Raw genomic sequence first — 23,133 nt, forward strand, 5'->3', positions numbered from 1 at the left:
TGGGGCACTATTCCTCCCACTGACACCAATGATGGGGCACTATTCCTTCCACTGACACCAATGATGGGGCACTAGTCCTCCCACTGACACCAGGACATTTTCTACTGCCACTGGCCTCAGTCCCCTCCCCCCCAAAGTTTGAAGGACAGTATACTGGCCCTTTGTTTAGAAAGTTTGGAGACCCCTGTCCTAGAGGAATGGGAGAGTGTGGGAACCACGAGAGCCACCCACCAATTGCTACGTGTTGGGGAAACTTTGCCATGGACATGAAGCAGGCAGGTGTCAATAATGCAGGCCAACCGCGCATTTCTGTCCCCCACCAGCTGCAAGTCTAAATGAAGTCTTATGCAGGCCATACATGGTTCGAATTCCGAACGATCGGACCCAAGAATAATCGGCCGATTTTCGTGGTTTCTCCCCATTTCGTTTATCGTGCATGCTGGAAAATTTGTGAAATACGACCGATTTTCGAAATCATTGGTGGTGCCATCAGATTACAGAACAAACGACGTTTCGATTTTCGGATGAAAAATCATTTGGAATTTGAACCGTGTATGGCCGGCATAAGGGGTGCAGTTCTGCTTGCACTGGGAACATTGGGCTTCGAACGATCGCTCTCACTCCGGTGTGCGCACAGGCGGGTAGCGCAATTGGCGTGTTTGTGCATAGGCACCATGACGCATACGTTTATGTTCCTGTGTGTATGTGGGGTGGGGGGCTCAAAATATTTTTTTTTTTGGGGGGGGGGGCGGGGGGTTAGAGCAGATCTTCCCTCTCTCAATAACGTGAACTATTTTTAATCCTCATCCTGCTGGCATTAGTACATAGATAGGAAGGGAGGTGTTAGACTTACTGGTTGTATACGTGTTTCTACATCTCTCCTGTCACTTCCTGGTTTCTGGTCTAGGCAGATGACATCATATCTCAGGAGTCGTCAGCAGGGGAGGAGGGGCTTTCTCAGCTAATCACACCCTCTTGTCTACATGCCTGAGCTAAGGGCAGATGGATTCCAGATTACAGGAAGGAAATTCATCTACCTGTGGCCGCAACCAGAAATGCTAGAGGGGTATTTTTCAAAGTTATTTCTCAGCAAAATAATGGATGGAGACATGGATGGATGGATGGAGACATGGATGGATGGATGGAGACATGGATGGATGGATGGAGACATGGATGGAGACATGAATGGATGGATGGAGACATGGATGGATGGATGGATGGATGGAGACATGGATGGATGGAGACATGGATGGATGGATGGAGACATGGATGGATGGATGGAGACATGGATGGAGACATGAATGGATGGATGGAGACATGGATGGATGGATGGAGACATGGATGGATGGAGACATGGATGGATGGATGGAGTCATGGATGGATGGATGGAGACATGGATGGAGACATGAATGGATGGATGGAGACATGGATGGATGGATGGAGACATGGATGGATGGAGACATGAATGGATGGATGGAGACATGGATGGATGGATGGAGACATGGATGGATGGATGAAGACATGGATAGATGGATGGAGACATGGATGGATGGAGACATGGATGGATGGATGGATGGAGACATGGATGGGTGGATGGAGACATGGATGGATGGATGAAGACATGGATGGATGGATGGGGACATGGATGGATGGATAGATGGAGACATGGATGGGTGGATGGAGACATGGATGGATGGATGAAGACATGGATGGATGGATGAAGACATGGATAGATGGATGGAGACATGGATGGATGGATGGATGGAGACATGAATGGATGGATGGAGACATGGATGGATGGATGGAGACATGAATGGATGGATGGAGACATGGATGGATGGATGGGGACATGGATGGATGGAGACATAGATGGATGGATAGAGACATGGATGGAGACATGGATGGATGGAGACATAGATGGATGGATAGATGGGGACATGGATGGATGGAGACATGGATGGATGGATGGAGACATGGATGGATAGAGACATGGATGGAGACATGGATGGATGGCGACATGGATGGATGGATGGAGACATGGATGGAGACATGGATGGATGGAGACATGGATGGAGACATGGATGGATGGATGGACGGGGGAGTTTGCTTTATTAACTATAAATGAAGTATCGTTGTTGGTCTGTGTTGCTCAGACGCCGTGTAGTTCCATCTGATGACACGGAACACGAAGCCTCCCCTGCGATGAGAATGTTGGTGACGGGTTCTCTTTGGGGTGTACAAGCCTCCGCCGTCCCCGCACAGCTTACACTCTACTAGCTTCCTTGGGGGCCGTGCTGCTTGGGGGAGGGACTTCAGGACGCGGGAGGGACGCTCCACACTCTGGGCCATCCTCAGGAAGGGGAGATGATGAAACAAACGCTCATCGATCTCCCTCCCCTCCATACTGGTTCCAGGTCGGCGGATGGTTGGGCCCAGGACACATGGTGGGGGTACACGTGGGGGAGGGGCGGGATGTAACATTTGTGGCACATTTGTCATTTTTGTGTGTAGACCCCCCCCCCCTCCAGGAGTGTGATTACATTCACATTGGGGGAGGGGCTTACCCCACAACTTTGGGGGCGGGGTTTAAGTGGATGATTTTTGTTTTTACTAAACTTTATTTATCTGCTTGCCAACCGGCCACCTACCTGATCCATCACCTACCTGACCCGTCACCAGACCCAGTATTTGGCTTTCTTGTCACAGCGATCGGTGAGGCTAACTAGCCGCTTGATCGCTATTACAAGCAGCGGGAGGCGGTATTTCCCCCCCTCCCCCTTCCAACGCTTCAACAGGATCTGCCCAACCAGCCGGCGGATCACAGAGCCCAACCAGCACCGGATCGGCTTCCTTCGGCTCCATTAAATAGTACACTGACGGCCAGACATCACTTCCAAGTCACTCGGAAAAAACACGGCGCCATTTTTAAAAAGCGTTCGATCTTCATGGGATTAACCTTTTTTCTGCCAGAGACGTTTTTTTCCATTTTTTTCACCTAAAATCATTTTAGTCCTGAAGATGACACCAAATCCTCAACCTCTTCTCACCGCCGTTTAGTAAAAATCCTGCTACAGGGCGGCACGGGGGTGCAAAATCAGCTATATGTACGTGATATTCGCATTTCCGGGTAGAGGATGCGTTCAAGCCCCACCCACGCCGCCATTCGCGGCCGCGGTTGTCAATCACCGGGTCCCAGCCGGTAATTACTCGCCGGGATTTCTGACAATCACCAACGGGAAGGAGAACTGTTTTGTTTACTAACAGTCCTCCTCCCTGTCAGCTCGGGTACACTGCACAGCACAGCCATCCAGAGCAGTGTGATTACAGTGAAGCACACAGACCCCGCCCCCTAGTAAAACACTCCCAGCACACAGTTAACCCGTTGATTGCCCCTCACATTAACCCCTTCCTGCCCAGTGTTATTAGTACAGTGTCAGGGCTTTTTTTTTAGCACTCATCACTGTGTTGGTGTCACTGGGGATGTCAGTGACACCAAGTCAGTCCCCCCCCCCCCCCAGTGTCAGAATGCCCGCTGCAGTCCCACTATAAATCGCTGATCGCCGCCATTACTAGTAGAAAAAAAAGAAATGTAAAAAAATCCCAGTATCTATGCCGCCATTTGTAAACGCTATAACTTTCACGTAAACCAATTAATTTCCACGTATTGGGGTTTTTTTAGCGAAGACACGGAGCAGAATACATTTTGGCCAAAATTTATGACGAAATTCGATTTTTAAATTTTTTTACTGGACGTGTTTTATAGCAAAAAGTCCAAAATATATTTTTTTTCTCAAATACATCGGTATTACCAATCACAATGTGTAAAAAAAAGAAAAAAAAAAAAACTAAATCGCGATCACTTGCCCAGAGTAGATCAATGGTAACATTGTATTGCTTTGGTCACGGTGTGTTGAAAAAAAACAATAGGAAAGAAAGTAAAAATAATGTAATAAAAAATAAAAAAAATAGAAAAATCTGGAAAAAAAATAAAAATTTAATTATTATTATTATTTTTATTTTTTTTTACATACTGTCACATAGTCACATAGTTAGTCTGGCTGAAAAAAGACAAAAGTCCATCCAGTTCATTAAAAACCATTAAAAAAAATGTCAATGTCTCTGATCACCGCCACACCAGTGATATACAGTTGCAAGAAAAAGTATGTGAACCCCTTGGGATTACGTGGAGTTTTGCATGAATTGGGCATAAAATGTGCTCTGAACGTCATCTAAGTCACAACAATAGAAGAACACAGTCTGCTGAACATAATACTACACAAACATTAGATGTTGCCATGGTTTAATTGCACATAACATGTAAACATTCACTGTGCAGGGAGGAAAAAGTATGTGAACCTTTGGACTTAATAACTGGTTGACCCTCCTGTGGCAGCAATAACCTCAACCAAACGTTTCCTGTAGTTGCAGATCAGACCTGCACAACGATCTGGAGTCATTTTGGACCACTCCTCTTCACAAAACTGTTTCAGTGTAGCAATATTCTTGGGATGTCTGGTGTGAATCGCTCTCTTAAGGTCATGCCACAGCATTTCAATCGGGTTGAGGTCAGGACTCTGACTGGGCCACTCCAGAAGGCGTATTCTGTGCTGTTGCAGCCATTGTTTTGTTGAATTACTTGTATGCTTTGGGTCATTGTCCTGTTGCATCACCCATCCTCTGCGGAGCTTCAGTTGGCGGACAGACGGTCGTACGTTTTCCTGCAAAATGTCTTGATAAACTCTGGAATTCATTTTCCCATCAATGACAACAATCCGTCCAGGCCCTGAGGCAGCAAAGCAGCCCCAAACCATGATGCTCCCTCCGCCATGTTTCACAGTGGGGATGAGGTTTTGATGTCGGTGTGCTGTGCCTTTTTTTCTCCACACACACAGTGTTGTGTGTTCTTCCCAAACAACTCAATCTTGGTTTCATCTGTCCACAGTATATTCTGCCAGTAGTGCTGTGGAACATCCAGGTGCTCTTTTGCAAACTTCAAATGTGCTGCAATATTCTTTTTGGACAGCAATGGCTTCCTCCGTGGTGTCCTCCCATGTACTCCATTCTTGTTTAATGTTTTCCTTATTGTAGATGTGTCAACAAAAATGTTAGCATGTGCCGGAGATTTCTGTAGGTCTTTAGCTGACACTCTGGGATTCTTCTTAACCTCATGAAGCATTCTGCGCTGTGCTCTTGCAGTCATTTTTACAGGAGGACCACGCCTAGGGAGAGTAGCAACAGTGCTAAACTTTCTCCATTTGTAGACAGTCTGTCTTACCGTGGACACATGAACATCAAGGCTTTTGGAGATACTTTTGTAACCCTTTCCAGCTTCATGCAAGTCAACAATTCTTGATCGTAGGTCTTCTAAGAGCTCTTTTCTGCGAGGCATAGTTCACATCAGACAGTGCTTCTTGAAACCAGTAAACCCAAAACAGGTGTGTGTTTTGTAAGGGCAGGACAGCTGTCAGCAACACATCCAATATCATCACACTGATTGGAGTCAAGGTTGGCTCCCTCCTGGCTCCAATTAGCTCTGGGAGAAGTCATTAAGCTAGGGCCTCACATACTTTTTCCTCCCTGCACTGTGAATGTTTACATGTTATGTGCAATTAAACCATGGCAACATCTAATGTTTGTGTAGTATTATGTTCAGCAGACTGTGTTCTTCTATTGTTGTGACTTAGATGACGTTCAGAGCATATTTTATGCCCAATTCATGCAAAACTCCACGTAATCCCAAGGGGTTCACATACTTTTTCTTGCAACTGTAATAACACTGGACTGGACTGGTGACAATAGGTAAAAAAAAAAAAAATCCTGATCACTTACCCAGAGTAGTTCATTGGTAACATTGTATTGCTTTGGTCACAGTGTGTTAAAAAAAAAAACGGAAAAAATAATGTAATAAAAAATAAATAATATAAAAATCTGAAGAAAAAAAATAAAAATGTAATTATTATTATTTTTTCACATACTGTCACCAGTCAGTGCCTCTGATCACCTCCACACCAGTTATATAATAACACCGGACTGGACTGGTGACAATCTGTAAAAACAAAAAAAATCCCGATCACTTGCCCAGAGTAGTTCAATGGTAACATTATATTGCTTTGGTCAGTGTGTTGAAAAAAAAAAATAGGAAAAAAAGGAAACATAATGTAATAAAAAATAAAAAAAAAGATAAAAATTGGGAAAACAAAATGTAATTATTATTACTATTATTATTATTTTTCACATACTGTCACCAGTCAGTGTCTCTGATCACCTCCACACCAGTTATATAATAAAAAGGAAACATAATGTAATAAATTATAAAAAAAAATAGAAAAATCTGAAAAAAAATAAAAATTAAATTATTTTTATTTTTACATATTGTCACCAGTCAGTGTCTCTGATCACCTCCACACCAGTTATATAATAACGCTGTACTGGACTGGTGACAATCTGTAAAAACAAAAAACAAAAAAAATCCTGATCACTTGCCCAGAGTAGTTCAATGGTAACATTATATTGCTTTGGTCAGTGTGTTGAGAAAAAAATAGGAAAAAAAGGAAACATAATGTAATAAAAAATAAAAAAATAATATAAAAATCTGAAAAAAATATTTAATTATTATTACTATTATTATTATTATTTTTTTTACATATTGTCACCAGTCAGTGTCTCTGATCACCACCACACCAGTTATATAATAACACTGGACTGGACTGGTGACAGTATATAAAAAAAAAAAATCCTGATCACTTACCCAGAGTAGTTCATTGGTAACATTGTATTGTTTTGGTCACAGTGTGTTGAAAAAAAACTGGAAAAAAAAGGAAAAAATAATGTAATAAAAAATAAAAAAATAATATAAAATTCTGAAAAAAAAAAAAATTATTATTATTATTATTTTTAATTTTTTTTACATACTGTCACATAGTCACATAGTTAGTCTGGCTGAAAAAAGACAAAAGTCCATCCAGTTCATTAAAAACCATTAAAAAAAATGTCAGTGTCTCTGATCACCGCCACACCAGTGATATAATAACGCTGGACTGGACTGGTGACAATAGGTAAAAAAAAAAAATAAAATCCTGATCACTTACCCAGAGTAGTTCAATGGTAACATTGTATTGCTTTGGTCACAGTGTGTTGAAAAGAAAATAGGAAAAAAAGGAAACATAATGTAATAAAAAATTAAAAAATATATAAAAATCTGTAAAAAATAAAAACAATTAATATTACTATTATAATTTTTTTTTACATACTGTCACCAGTCAGTGTCTCTGATCACCTCCACAACACTTACATAATAAAAAGGAAAAATAATGTCATAAATTATAAAAAAAAATTGAAAAATCTGGAAAAAATAAAAATGTAATTATTATTTTTACATATTGTCACCAGTCAGTGTCTCTGATCACCTCCACACCAGTTATATAATAACACTGTACTGGACTGGTGACAATCTGTAAAAACAAAAAAAATCCCGATCACTTACCCAGAGTAGTTCAATGGTAACATTGTATTGCTTTGGTCACAGTGTGTTGAAAAAAAAAATAGGAAAAAAAGGAAACATAATGTAATAAAAATAAAAAAATAATATAAAAATCTGAAAAAAAAAATTGAATTATTATTACTATTATTATTATTTTTTTTACATATTGTCACCAGTCAGTGTCTCTGATCACCACCACACCAGTTATATAATAACACTGTACTAGACTAGTGACAATATGTAAAAAAAAAAAAAAAAATCCTGATAAAAAAAATAATGTAATAAAAAATAAATAATATAGAAATCTGAAGAAAAAAAATAAAAATGTAATTATTATTATTTTTTCACATACTGTCACCAGTCAGTGCCTCTGATCACCTCCACACCAGTTATATAATAAAAAGGAAAAATAATGTCATAAATAATAAAAAAAAATAGAAAAATCTGGAAAAAAAAATAAAAATGTAATCATTGTTATTTTTACATATTGTCACCAGTCAGTGCCTCTGATCACCTCCACACCAGTTATATAATAACACTGGACTGGACTGGTGACAATCTGTAAAAACAAAAAACAAAAAAAATAATATAAAAATCTGAAAAAAATATTTAATTATTATTACTATTATTATTATTTTTTTTACATACTGTCACCAGTCAGTGTCTCTGATCACCTCCACACCAGTTATATAATAACACTGTACTAGACTAGTGACAGTATGTAAGAAAAAAAAAAAATCCTGATCAAAAAAATAATGTAATAAAAAATAAATAATATAAAAATCTGAAGAAAAAAATAAAAATGTAATTATTTTTTCACATACTGTCACCAGTCAGTGCCTCTGATCACCTCCACACCAGTTATATAATAACGCTGGACTGGACTGGTGACAATCTGTAAAAACAAAAAAAATCCCGATCACTTGCCCAGAGTAGTTCAATGGTAACATTGTATTGCTTTGGCAGTGTGTTGAAAAGAAAATAGGAAAAAAAGGAAACATAATGTAATAAAAAATTAAAAAATATATAAAAATCTGTAAAAAATAAAAACAATTAATATTACTATTATAATTTTTTTTTACATACTGTCACCAGTCAGTGTCTCTGATCACCTCCACACCACTTACATAATAAAAAGGAAAAATAATGTCATAAATTATAAAAAAAAATAGAAAAATCTGGAAAAAATAAAAATTGAATTATTATTTTTACATATTGTCACCAGTCAGTGCCTCTGATCACCTCCACACCAGTTATATAATAACACTGGACTGGACTGGTGACAATCTGTAAAAACAAAAAACAAAAAAAATCCCGATCACTTACCCAGAGTAGTTCAATGGTAACATTATATTGCTTTGGTCACAGTGTGTTGAAAAAAAAAATAGGAAAAAAAGGAAACATAATGTAATAAAAAATAAAAAAATAATATAAAAATCTGAAAAAAAAAATTGAATTATTATTACTATTATTATTATTTTTTTTACATATTGTCACCAGTCAGTGTCTCTGATCACCACCACACCAGTTATATAATAACACTGTACTAGACTAGTGACAGTATGTAAAAAAAAAAAAAAAATCCTGATCAAAAAAATAATGTAATAAAAAATAAATAATATAGAAATCTGAAGAAAAAAAATAAAAATGTAATTATTATTATTTTTTCACATACTGTCACCAGTCAGTGCCTCTGATCACCTCCACACCAGTTATATAATAAAAAGGAAAAATAATGTCATAAATAATAAAAAAAAATAGAAAAATCTGGAAAAAAAATAAAAATGTAATCATTGTTATTTTTACATATTGTCACCAGTCAGTGCCTCTGATCACCTCCACACCAGTTATATAATAAAAAGGAAACATAATGTAATAAATTATAAAAAAAAATAGAAAAATCTGAAAAAAAATAAAAATTAAATTATTTTTATTTTTACATATTGTCACCAGTCAGTGTCTCTGATCACCTCCACACCAGTTATATAATAACACCGGACTGGACTGGTGACAATCTGTAAAAACAAAAAAAATCCCGATCACTTGCCCAGAGTAGTTCAATGGTAACATTGTATTGCTTTGGTCAGTGTGTTGAAAAAAAAAATAGGAAAAAAAGGAAACATAATATAATAAAAAATAAAAAAATAATATAAAAATCTGAAAAAAAAAATAGGAAAAAAAGGAAACATAATGTAATAAAAAATAAAAAAATAATATAAAAATCTGAAAAAAAAAATTGAATTATTATTACTATTATTATTATTTTTTTTACATACTGTCACCAGTCAGTGCCTCTGATCACCTCCACACCAGTTATATAATAAAAAGGAAACATAATGTAATAAATTATAAAAAAAAATAGAAAAATCTGAAAAAAAATAAAAATTTAATTATTTTTATTTTTACATATTGTCACCAGTCAGTGTCTCTGATCACCTCCACACCAGTTATATAATAACGCTGGACTGGACTGGTGACAGTATATAAAAAAAAGAAAAAAAAATCCTGATCACTTACCCAGAGTGACATTGTATTGCTTTGGTCACAGTGTGTTGAAAAAAAAAACTGGAAAAAAAGGAAAAAATAATGTAATAAAAAATAAATAATATAAAAATCTGAAGAAAAAAATAAAAATGTAATTATTTTTTCACATACTGTCACCAGTCAGTGCCTCTGATCACCTCCACACCAGTTATATAATAAAAAGGAAAAATAATGTCATAAATAATAAAAACAATAGAAAAATCTTGAAAAAAATAAAAATTAAATTATTATTATTTTTATATACTGTCACCAGTCAGTGCCTCTGATCACCTCCACACCAGTTATATAATAAAAAGGAAAAATAATGTCATAAATAATAAAAAAAAATAGAAAAATCTGGAAAAAAAATAAAAATGTAATCATTGTTATTTTTACATATTGTCACCAGTCAGTGCCTCTGATCACCTCCACACCAGTTATATAATAACACTGGACTGGACTGGTGACAATCTGTAAAAACAAAAAACAAAAAAAATCCTGATCACTTACCCAGAGTAATTCAATGGTAACATTATATTGCTTTGGTCACAGTGTGTTGAGAAAAAAATAGGAAAAAAAGGAAACATAATGTAATAAAAAATAAAAAAAATAATATAAAAATCTGAAAAAAATATTTAATTATTATTACTATTATTATTATTTTTTTTACATACTGTCACCAGTCAGTGTCTCTGATCACCTCCACACCAGTTATATAATAACGCTGGACTGGACTGGTGACAATCTGTAAAAACAAAAAAAATCCCGATCACTTGCCCAGAGTAGTTCAATGGTAACATTGTATTGCTTTGGAGAGTGTGTCGAAAAAAAAATAGGAAAAAAAGGAAACATAATGTAATAAAAAATTAAAAAATATATAAAAATCTGTAAAAAATAAAAACAATTAATATTACTATTATAATTTTTTTTTTACATACTGTCACCAGTCAGTGTCTCTGATCACCTCCACACCAGTTACATAATAAAAAGGAAAAATAATGTCATAAATAATAAAAATAATAGAAAAATCTGGAAAAAATAAAAATTTAATTATTATTTTTACATATTGTCACCAGTAAGTGTCTCTGATCACCACCACACCAGTTATATAATAACACTGGACTGGACTGGTGACAATCTGTAAAAACAAAAAAAATCCCGATCACTTGCCCAGAGTAGTTCAATGTATTGCTTTGGTCAGTGTGTTGAAAAAAAAAATAGGAAAAAAAGGAAACATAATGTAATAAAAAATAAAAAAATAATATAAAAATCTGAAAAAAAAATAGGAAAAAAAGGAAACATAATGTAATAAAAAATAAAAAAATAATATAAAAATCTGAAAAAAAAAATTGAATTATTATTACTATTATTATTATTTTTTTTACATACTGTCACCAGTCAGTGCCTCTGATCACCTCCACACCAGTTATATAATAAAAAGGAAACATAATGTAATAAATTATAAAAAAAAATAGAAAAATCTGAAAAAAAATAAAAATTTAATTATTTTTATTTTTACATACTGTCACCAGTCAGTGTCTCTGATCACCTCCACACCAGTTATATAATAACGCCGGACTGGACTGGTGACAGTATATAAAAAAAAGAAAAAAAAATCCTGATCACTTACCCAGAGTGACATTGTATTGCTTTGGTCACAGTGTGTTGAAAAAAAAAACTGGAAAAAAAGGAAAAAATAATGTAATAAAAAATAAATAATATAAAAATCTGAAGAAAAAAATAAAAATGTAATTATTTTTTCACATACTGTCACCAGTCAGTGCCTCTGATCACCTCCACACCAGTTATATAACGCTGGACAGGACTGGTGACAATATGTAAAAAAAAAATATTAAAAAAGGAAAAATAATGTAATAAAAAATAAAAAAAAATAGAAAAATCTGAAAAAAAAAATTTAATTATTATTATTTTTTTTTTCGTACTGTCACCAGTCAGTGTCTCTGATCACCTCCACACCAGTGATATGATGACGCAGTGCTTCCAAAAAACGCAGCGGCACAAAAAAGGCAAGATGTGAACGAGTTCCATAGGAAACCATGTTACATGGACTGCAGTGCGTTTCTGCAAAAAGCGCTAAAAAAACGCATGGGTGTGAATGCAGCCTAAGGCCCGGTCCACACCTATGCAGCTTGCGTTTGATCCGTTTCCACAGTGCGTTTTGCATTTTTAGTGCGTTTTTTTCTCAACTAGTCACTGGGCAGATTAAAACACAAAACGCGTAAAAAATGCATACAAAACCGCATTCCATGCTTCTTTGCAGCGCCTCCATTACAGTCACATCACTGCAGTTTGCGTTTTTCGTTACCTTTTTTGAATCTTATTTTTTGGCCAGCTTGTTGCTGGGCAGATTAAAAACACAAATGGCATCAAAAACGCAGCACGTGTGCGTTTTTGATGCGCCTTTGCAGCGTTTTCAATGCATTTCAGGCCCGGTTCACACCGACACAGTTTGCGCTTTGTCTGTTTTGCCGTGCGTTTTTGCATGCGTGCTTTTGATGCGTTTATTTTTTTTTGCCAACATGTTGCTGGGCAGATTAAAAACACAAAATGCATCAAAAATGCAGCATGTGTGCGTTTTTAATGTGTTTTGCTGTGTTCTGCGTTTCAGGCCGGGTTCACTCCAATGCAGTTTGCGTTTTGTCCATTTTGCAGTGCGTTTTTGATTTTTGCGCGCATATTTTTTCATTTTTTTTTTCTTTGGCCAGCTTGTTGCTGGGCAGATTAAAAACACAAAACGCATCAAAAATGCAACACATGTGCGTTTTGTGCTGCATTTTTGATGCATTTCAGGCCTTGTTTACAACAATGCAGTTTTCCTTTTTCAGATTTGCAGTGCGTTTTGCGCACGTGCTTTTGATGTGTTTTTTTTTTTTTATTTAACCAACATGTCGCTGGGCAGAATAAAAACACAAAATGCCTAAAAAAGGCAGCATGTGTGCGTTTTTAATGTGTTTTGCTGTGTTCTGCGTTTCAGGCCGGGTTCACTCCAATGCAGTTTGTCTGTTGTCCATTTTGAAGTGCGTTTTCTATTTTTGCGCGCATATTTTTGATGCATTTGATTTTTTTTTCTTGGCCAGCTTGTTGCTGGGCAGATTAAAAACATAAAAGGCATGGAAAACGCAACATGTGCGTTTTTACTGCTTTTTCAATGCATTTTCAGACCTTGTTCATGCCAGTGCAGTTTACTTTTTTTCACTTTTGCGGTGCGTTTTGCGTTGTTGCACACGTGCTTTTGATGCACTTTTCAAACTTTTTTTGGCCAATTTGTTGCTGGGCAGATTTAAAACACAAAAGGCATCAAAAACGCAACACGTGTGCATTTTTGATGCGCTCTATATTTCACGTGCGTTTTTATGTGCCACGAGCATTCTTGACTTTTTTTTGTTTTGCGTTTTTTTAAATTTATTTTTTGGCCAACTTGTTGCCGGGCAGATGAAAAACGCAAAATGCATCAAACACGTGAAAAACATTGTCTTAGATTTTACCCAAAAAATCGGGTCATGCGTTGCGTTTTTAAAAATTCAAAATTGTTTCCCCCCCCAAAAAAATAGGTATGAAAAAGCCGCTGCGCCAATACTGTGCGCCGTAAAAAATTCAGGCCGGGTTCACTCCAATGCCGTTTGTGTTTTGTCCATTTTGCAGTGCGTTTTTCATTTTTGCGCGCATATTTTTGATGCATTTTTGGATTTTTTTTTCTTGGCCAGATTGTTGCTAGGCAGATTAAAAACACAAAAAGGCATCAAAAACGCAATACGTGTGCGTTTTTGCTGCGTTTTCAATGCATTTCAGGCCTTGTTCACACCATTGCAGTTTGCTTTTTTCCATTTGCAGTGCGTTTTTCATTGTTGCGCATGTGCTTTTGATGGTTTTTGAATTTTTTTTGGACAACTTGTTGCTGGGCAGATTAAAAACACAAAAGGCATCAAAAACGCAACACGTGTGCCTTTTTGCTGCGTTTTCGATGCATTTCAGGCCTGGTTCACACCAATGCAGTTTTCTTTTTTCCGTTTGCCGTGCGTTTTGTGCGCATGCTTTTTATACTTTTTTTAAATTTTTTTTTTTTGGCCAACTTGTTGCTGGGCAGATTAAAAACACAAAACGCATCAAAAAACGCCACACGTGTGTGTTTCATGCTGCGTTTTCAATGCATTTCAGACCTTGTACACACCAATGCAGTTTGCGTTTTTCCTTGCATTTTTGATATTTTTTAAATTTTTTCACATTTCACTTGTTCACACCGATGCAGTTTGCTTTTTTTTCCCGTTTTGCGTTTTTGTGTGCGTGCTTTTAATGCATTTTTCAAAAAAAAATTTTTTTTGGCCAACTTGTTGCTGGGCAGATTAAAAACACAAAAAGCATAAAAAACGCAACACGTGTGCGTTTTTGCTGCGTTTTCAATGCATTTCAGACCTTGTACACACCAATGCAAATTTGCATTTTTGATATTTTTTTTGGCCAGCTTGTTGCTGGGCAGATTAAAAGCACAAAAGGCATAAAAAACGCAACATGTGTGCATTTTTGATGCGTTTTTGCTGTGTTTTATTTTTCATGTGCGTTTTGTGCACACGCATTCCTGACTTTTTTTATGTTTTGCTTTTTTTTAATTTATTTTTTTGGCCAGCTCGTTGTCAGGCAGATGAAAACTGCGAAACGCATTAAACACGTGAAAAATGTGCCATGCATGTAAATAGCGATCGTCCCACATGTGAGGTATCGCCGCGATCGTCCAATCACAGGCAGTCATTCCAGCACCAGATCTCCTCTGTCAGTCTATAGCGGCGGCCTGTAAAGGCTTTTAAATCGACTATGAAAAGTAAAATTGACGCGGTTTGTCGCCGTTGCGTGAACAATTTTAAAACCTGACGTGTTTGGTATCAATTTACTCGGAGTAAAGTCGTCTTTTTAGATTTTACCAAAAAAAATTGGTTTTTAAAACTTCAAACTTGTTTTCCCCCCAAAAAATGGGTTTTGAAAAGCCGCTGCGCCGATAATGCGCACCGTAAAGAATTGCGACACCCGCCATTTTATTCTGAGGGCCTCGGTTTGTCTATATATATATAATGTTTGGTAATTTTGTAGCAAAAAATCCTGATTGTTACATGGAAACAAGGGGCGGGGCCCTGAGGTGGTTACGTCACAAGCAGCCAAGGGAGGAGTGTTTTCAGGTCACCAATGACCTCCCTCCATGCTCACTGACAACATTCGGTGTCATCACTGTTCCAGGTGTCAGGCATCTCTCATCGATGATTCACCCCCCTCCCCTCCCCACTGGTGGAACTGGCCGGGAGCCATGACTAAGCCTGGCGGTGACGTCACGCCTGACGTTTTAGTTACGTCACACCAGAGCTCTCCCGCTCAGCCAATGAGGAGGGAGCTCCGGCGGGGAGGAGCCGGAAGTGGTCCGGGGGAAAAAGCGGCTCTCGTCGGAAGTGGGAGACTGGAAAAAAAAAAAAAAAAAAACCGGAAGCGTGAAAGGAGGAAGTGTCTGAGACCGGCTGTGTCCTGAGCGGTACCGGGAGAGTCCCACGTCACCGGGAGAGAGGGCGAGAGGCGGGGAGAGGAGACACCGAGGCCGAGTCCCTGCCTGACAGGCCCCGAGTCCGGACACAGCCGTAGACGTCACCGGATAGCCGTCCCCGCCGGTGTGTGAGGTGAGTGTTTGACCGGAGAGGACGGTATACCCCCCTCCCCCATCCCAGAGTATATACAGCTGTATACCGCCGGGGGCAACTCTGTGTATCCAGAAGAAACGAAGTGTAATCCCAGAATATTGTGTATCCAGAATGTGACCCCCCCCCCCCCGGGTCTGTGTGTATCCAGAATGTGACCCCCCCCCGGGTCTGTGTGTATCCAGAATGTGACCCCCCCCCGGGTCTGTGTGTATCCAGAATGTGACCCCCCCCCCCGGGTCTGTGTGTATCCAGAATGTGACCCCCCCCCCCCGGGTCTGTGTGTATCCAGAATGTGACCCCCCGGGTCTGTGTGTATCCAGAATGTGACCCCCCCCCCCGGTCTGTGTGTATCCAGAATGTGACCCCCCCCCCCGGGTCTGTGTGTATCCAGAATGTGACCCCCCCCCCCGGGTCTGTGTGTATCCAGAATGTGACCCCCCCCCCGGGTCTGTGTGTATCCAGAATGTGACCCCCCCCCCGGGTCTGTGTGTATCCAGAATGTGACCCCCCCCCCCCGGGTCTGTGTGTATCCAGAATGTGACCCCCCCCCCGGGTCTGTGTGTATCCAGAATGTGACCCCCCCCCCCCCGGGTCTGTGTGTATCCAGAATGTGACCCCCCCCCCCCCGGGTCTGTGTGTATCCAGAATGTGACCCCCCCCCCCCGGGTCTGTGTGTATCCAGAATGTGACCCCCCCCCCCCCCCGGGTCTGTGTGTATCCAGAATGTGACCCCCCCCCGGGTCTGTGTGTATCCAGAATGTGACCCCCCCCGGGTCTGTGTGTATCCAGAATGTGACCCCCCCCCGGGTCTGTGTGTATCCAGAATGTGACCCCCCCCCCCCGGGTCTGTGTGTATCCAGAATGTGACCCCCCCCCCCCCCCGGGTCTGTGTGTATCCAGAATGTGACCCCCCCCCCCCCCCGGGTCTGTGTGTATCCAGAATGTGACCCCCCCCCCCCCGGGTCTGTGTGTATCCAGAATGTGACCCCCCCCCCCCGGGTCTGTGTGTATCCAGAATGTGACCCCCCCCCCCCGGGTCTGTGTGTATCCAGAATGTGACCCCCCCCCCCGGGTCTGTGTGTATCCAGAATGTGACACCCCCCCCGGGTCTGTGTGTATCCAGAATGTGACCCCCCCCCCCGGGTCTGTGTGTATCCAGAATGTGACCCCCCCCCCCGGGGTCTGTGTGTATCCAGAATGTGACCCCCCCCCCCCGGGTCTGTGTGTATCCAGAATGTGACCCCCCCCCGGGTCTGTGTATCCAGAATGTGACCCCCCCCCCGGGGTCTGTGTGTATCCAGAATGTGACCCCCCCCCCCCGGGTCTGTGTGTATCCAGAATGTGACCCCCCCCCCGGGTCTGTGTGTATCCAGAATGTGACCCCCCCCCCCCCCCGGGTCTGTGTGTATCCAGAATGTGACCCCCCCCCCCGGGTCTGTGTGTATCCAGAATGTGACCCCCCCCCCCGGGTCTGTGTGTATCCAGAATGCCAGAATGTGCCCCCCCCGGGTCTGTGTGTATCCAGAATGTGACCCCCCCCCCGGGTCTGTGTGTATCCAGAATGCCAGAATGTGCCCCCCCCGGGTCTGTGTGTATCCAGAATGTGACCCCCCCCCCGGGTCTGTGTGTATCCAGAATGTGACCCCCCCCCGGGTCTGTGTGTATCCAGAATGTGACCCCCCCCCCGGGTCTGTGTGTATCCAGAATGTGACCCCCCCCCCCCGGGTCTGTGTGTATCCAGAATGTGACCCCCCCCCCCGGGTCTGTGTGTATCCAGAATGTGACCCCCCCCCCCGGGTCTGTGTGTATCCAGAATGTGACCCCCCCCCCCGGGTCTGTGTGTATCCAGAATGTGACCCCCCCCCCCCCGGGTCTGTGTGTATCCAGAATGTGACCCCCCCCGGGTCTGTGTGTATCCAGAATGTGACCCCCCCCCGGGTCTGTGTGTATCCAGAATGTGACCCCCCCCCCGGGTCTGTGTGTATCCAGAATGTGACCCCCCCCCCGGGTCTGTGTGTATCCAGAATGTGACCCCCCCCCCGGGTCTGTGTGTATCCAGAATGTGACCCCCCCCCCCCCCGGTCTGTGTGTATCCAGAATGTGACCCCCCCCCCCCGGGTCTGTGTGTATCCAGAATGTGACCCCCCCGGGTCTGTGTGTATCTAGAATGTGACCCCCCCCCCCGGGTCTGTGTGTATCCAGAATGTGACCCCCCCCCCCCCCCGGGTCTGTGTGTATCCAGAATGTGACCCCCCCCCCCCGGGTCTGTGTGTATCCAGAATGTGACCCCCCCCCCCGGGTCTGTGTGTATCCAGAATGTGACCCCCCCCCCCCGGGTCTGTGTGTATCCAGAATGTGACCCCCCCCCCCCGGGTCTGTGTGTATCCAGAATGTGACCCCCCCCCCCGGGTCTGTGTGTATCCAGAATGTGACCCCCCCCCCCGGGTCTGTGTGTATCCAGAATGTGACCCCCCCCCCCGGGTCTGTGTGTATCCAGAATGCCAGAATGTGCCCCCCCCGGGTCTGTGTGTATCCAGAATGTGACCCCCCCCCGGGTCTGTGTGTATCCAGAATGTGACCCCCCCCCCCGGGTCTGTGTGTATCCAGAATGTGACCCCCCCCCCCCCGGGTCTGTGTGTATCCAGAATGTGACCCCCCCCCCCCGGGTCTGTGTGTATCCAGAATGTGACCCCCCCCCCCGGGTCTGTGTGTATCCAGAATGTGACCCCCCCCCGGGTCTGTGTGTATCCAGAATGTGATCCCCCCCCCCGGGTCTGTGTGTATCCAGAATGTGATCCCCCCCCCCGGGTCTGTGTGTATCCAGAATGTGACCCCCCCCCCGGGTCTGTGTGTATCCAGAATGTGACCCCCCCCCCGGGTCTGTGTGTATCCAGAATGTGACCCCCCCCCGGGTCTGTGTGTATCCAGAATGTGACCCCCCCCCCCGGGTCTGTGTGTATCCAGAATGTGACCCCCCCCCCCCCGGGTCTGTGTGTATCCAGAATGTGACCCCCCCCCCCGGGTCTGTGTGTATCCAGAATGTGACCCCCCCCCCCGGGTCTGTGTGTATCCAGAATGTGACCCCCCCCCCGGGTCTGTGTGTATCCAGAATGTGACCCCCCCCCCCGGGGGTCTGTGTGTATCCAGAACCAGCTCAGTGTAAACACAGGATCTCTCTAATATATATCCAGAAATATAATAATCAAAAGTGCTGTAAAGGACAAAGGTGTTTTTTGTTGTTTTTGTCCCTTTTAATGCCATCACAAGGAATGCAGACATCCCGTATAACCTCCGTAGACGTTGTCATAGATTCTTTTTTTGATACCTCTGGGGTCTATCAGACTCTGGATCTCTCCTCTGTCCTTCCATCGTCTCCTTTCACCAAGACCGCTGTGATCGGACACTTTCCCAACTTACAAATGGCGCTGTTTATATCCTGCGAACCCGAAGTGATGAAATACTCGCAGCTTCTGATTTCTTGGACCATAGAGATGATTGGAGCCATTCTGGTCTCTGATCAGCTCTATGGTAAGTCAGCGGAACTGCCGGCTGCATTCTCTGTATCCCCTGAGGGATGGCTGAGCCCGGCTGGGGGGGGGCGCTTGGCTTACCCTGCTGTTATCTGATGTCACTAGTGGCAGGAAATCCAGCGATCAGTGAAGACTTCCATATACTGACACTACTAATGGCACTGGCTGGGTGACGGGGCGATCGAAGGGTTAAATGTGCTCATCGAACGTGTGTGTAATGTACCCCAAAATAGGAAATGACGCAAGATTGTCGCTTTGCTAAGAGGGAGGGGTTTGGGAAGTTTAAAAATAAAAAAATAACCATATTGAGTTTTTTTATTTTGTTTTTAATTTTTTTAATTTAAGGGTTTTTTTTTACTTTTTTTTAATACTTTTATCAGAATAGTACAATGTTACCATAATAACATTGTACTACTGTGGGGGGGGGGGGGGGGGGGTTCAGGGAATTTTATTTTTTTTTTCTTTCTTTTAATCATTTCTCCTGCAATGCAAAGCTTCCTATTGTGAATCTAATTCCTTCATGAACTGTCATCAGTGAGTTGTGTTTTGACAGCTCAAGATGGTGATCTGCGATTGGCTGGAGCTGGTCACATGGTACAGGGTGCTGTGATTGGCCCCATGTATCATGTGATAGCTGTGGACCAATCGCAGCTCTCTAGGAAGAGAAGCAGAGCTGTTATGAAAGAGATTGATTCAGAACAGCTTTGCTTATGTCGTGGTCATGTGATTGCATAGCGATCACATGATCACCGGGATCTTCATTCCGATACAGCAGTCAGGGAGCCCCCTTGTGTTGGTACAGCCAGAGCGACGTGCGGGTCACATGATACATTAAATATTTACGAAAATGTGAGGGGTGCTCTAGTTCTATGATGGATCTGGGCGGACGGTGCGCACTCTCAGGTGTATGAGGGTCTGTACATCCACATTGGGGAGGGGTTTAGGAATTACAGCTCTTAAGAGTAGCTTCTTCCCCCCCCTCCCCTTCTCCCCCCCCCCCCGTCCCTCTCTTCGTCTCCCCCCCCCGTCCCTCTCTTCGTCTCCCCCCCCCGTCCCTCTCTTCGTCTCCCCCCCCCCGTCCCTCTCTTCGTCTCCCCCCCCCCGTCCCTCTCTTCGTCTCCCCCCCCCCCGTCCCTCTCTTCGTCTCCCCCCCCCCCGTCCCTCTCTTCGTCTCCCCCCCCCCCGTCCCTCTCTTCGTCTCCCCCCCCCCGTCCCTCTCTTCGTCTCCCCCCCCCGTCCCTCTCTTCGTCTCCCCCCCCCCCGTCCCTCTCTTCGTCTCCCCCCCCCGTCCCTCTCTTCGTCTCCCCCCCCGTCCCTCTCTTCGTCTCCCCCCCCCCCGTCCCTCTCTTCGTCTCCCCCCCCCCCCCCGTCCCTCTCTTCATCTCCCCCCCCCCCGTCCCTCTCTTCGTCTCCCCCCCCCCCGTCCCTCTCTTCGTCTCCCCCCCCCCGTCCCTCTCTTCGTCTCCCCCCCCCCGTCCCTCTCTTCGTCTCCCCCCCCCCCGTCCCTCTCTTCGTCTCCCCCCCCCCGTCCCTCTCTTCGTCTCCCCCCCCCCGTCCCTCTCTTCGTCTCCCCCCCCCCCGTCCCTCTCTTCGTCTCCCCCCCCCCCGTCCCTCTCTTCGTCTCCCCCCCCCCGTCCCTCTCTTCGTCTCCCCCCCCCGTCCCTCTCTTCGTCTCCCCCCCCCCCGTCCCTCTCTTCGTCTCCCCCCCCCGTCCCTCTCTTCGTCTCCCCCCCCCGTCCCTCTCTTCGTCTCCCCCCCCCGTCCCTCTCTTCGTCTCCCCCCCCCGTCCCTCTCTTCGTCTCCCCCCCCCGTCCCTCTCTTCGTCTCCCCCCCCCCCGTCCCTCTCTTCGTCTCCCCCCCCCCCGTCCCTCTCTTCGTCTCCCCCCCCCCGTCCCTCTCTTCGTCTCCCCCCCCCGTCCCTCTCTTCGTCTCCCCCCCCCCGTCCCTCTCTTCGTCTCCCCCCCCCGTCCCTCTCTTCGTCTCCCCCCCCGTCCCTCTCTTTCGTCTCCCCCCCCCGTCCCTCTCTTCGTGTCTCCCCCCCCCCCCCCGTCCCTCTCTTCGTGTCTCCCCCCCCCCCCCCGTCCCTCTCTTCGTGTCTCCCCCCCCCCCCCCGTCCCTCTCTTCGTGTCTCCCCCCCCCCCCGTCCCTCCCTTCGTGTCTCCCCCCCCCCCCCCGTCCCTCCCTTCGTGTCTCCCCCCCCCCCCGTCCCTCTCTTCGTGTCTCCCCCCCCCCCCCCCCGTCCCTCTCTTCGTGTCTCCCCCCCCCCCCCCCCCGTCCCTCTCTTCGTGTCTCCCCCCCCCCCCCCCCCGTCCCTCTCTTCGTGTCTCCCCCCCCCCCCCCCCGTCCCTCTCTTCGTGTCTCCCCCCCCCCCCCCCCCCGTCCCTCTCTTCGTGTCTCCCCCCCCCCCCCCCCGTCCCTCTCTTCGTGTCTCCCCCCCCCCCCCCCCGTCCCTCTCTTCGTGTCTCCCCCCCCCCCCCCCGTCCCTCTCTTCGTGTCTCCCCCCCCCCCCCCCGTCCCTCTCTTCGTGTCTCCCCCCCCCCCCCCGTCCCTCTCTTCGTGTCTCCCCCCCCCCCCCGTCCCTCTCTTCGTTTTGGCTCTACACCACAATGGATTTGAAATAAAACAAACAAGATGTGATTTAACTGCAGACTGTCAGCTTTCATTTGAGGGTATTTACATCCAAATCAGGTGAACGGTGTAGGAATTACAACAGTTTGCATATGTGCCTCCCACTTGTTAAGGGACCATTGGCTTCTCAGCTGTTCCATGGCCAGGTGTGTGTTATTCCCTCATTATCCCAATTACAATGAGCAGATAAAAGGTCCAGAGTTCATTTCAAGTGTGCGATTTGCATTTGGAATCTGTTGCTGTCAACTCTCAAGATGAGATCCAAAGAGCTGTCACTCTCAGTGAAGCCATCATTAGGCTGAAAAAACAAAACAAACCCATCAGAGAGATAGCAAAAACATTAGGCGTGGCCAAACAACTGTTTGGAACATTCTTAAAAAGAAGGAACGCACCGGTGAGCTCAGCAACACCAAAAGACCCGGAAGACCACGGAAAACAACTGTGGTGGATGACTGAAGAATTCTTTCCCTGGTGAAGAAAACGCCCTTCACAACAGTTGGCCAGATCAAGAACACTCTCCAGGAGGTAGGTGTATGTGTGTCAAAGTCACCAATCAAGAGAAGACTTCACCAGAGTGAATACAGAGGGTTCACCACAAGATGGAAACCATTGGTGAGCCTCAAAAACAGGAAGGCCAGATTAGAGTTTGCCAAACGACATGTAAAAAAGCCTTCACAGTTCTGGAACAACATCCTATGGACAGATGAGACCGACATCAACTTGTACCAGAGTGATGGGAAGAGAAGAGGATGGAGAAGGAACTGCTCATGGTCCTCAGCATACCACCTCATCAGTGATCATGGTGGTGGTAGTGTCATGGCGTGGGCATGTATGGCTGCCAATGGAACTGCTTCTCTTGTATTTATTGATGATGTGACGGCTGACAGAAGCAGCCGGATGAATTGTGAAGTGTTTCGGGAATATTATCGGCTCATATTCAGCCAAATGCTTCACAACTCATTGGACGCTTCACAGTGCAGATGGACAATGACCCAAAGCAGACTGCAAAAGACACCAAAGAAGTGGAATGTTCTGCAATGGCCAAGTCCATCACCTGACCTGAATCCGATTGAGCATTTCACTTGCTGAAGACAAAACTGAAGGAAAATGCCCCAAGAACAAGCAGGAACTGAAGACAGTTGCAGTAGAGGCCTGGCAGAGCATCACCAGGGATGACACCCAGCGTCTGGTGATGTCTATGCGTTCCACACTTCAGGCTGTCATTGACTGCAAAGGATTTGCAACCAAGTATTAAAAAGTGAAAGTTTGATTTTGATTA

General features: G+C 44.3%; 1 pseudogene across 1 annotated transcript in view; it reads left to right on the forward strand.

Annotated features, from left to right (window-relative positions):
- Window positions 1-15,399: 15,399 nt before the first annotated feature.
- LOC149427518 (AN1-type zinc finger protein 6-like) overlaps window positions 15,400-23,133 on the forward strand; it is a 40,837-nt pseudogene continuing 33,103 nt past the window's right edge. Inside the window, exon 1 of the transcript XR_016311262.1 lies at window positions 15,400-15,675. The product of XR_016311262.1 is annotated as an AN1-type zinc finger protein 6-like (transcript). The remainder of the gene's footprint in view (window positions 15,676-23,133) is intronic.

Source organism: Staurois parvus, unplaced genomic scaffold, assembly GCF_062004578.1.
Source record: "Staurois parvus isolate SC_StPar_1 unplaced genomic scaffold, SC_StPar_1.0 ptg003690l, whole genome shotgun sequence".
In the NCBI taxonomy this organism is placed as follows: domain Eukaryota; kingdom Metazoa; phylum Chordata; class Amphibia; order Anura; family Ranidae; genus Staurois; species Staurois parvus.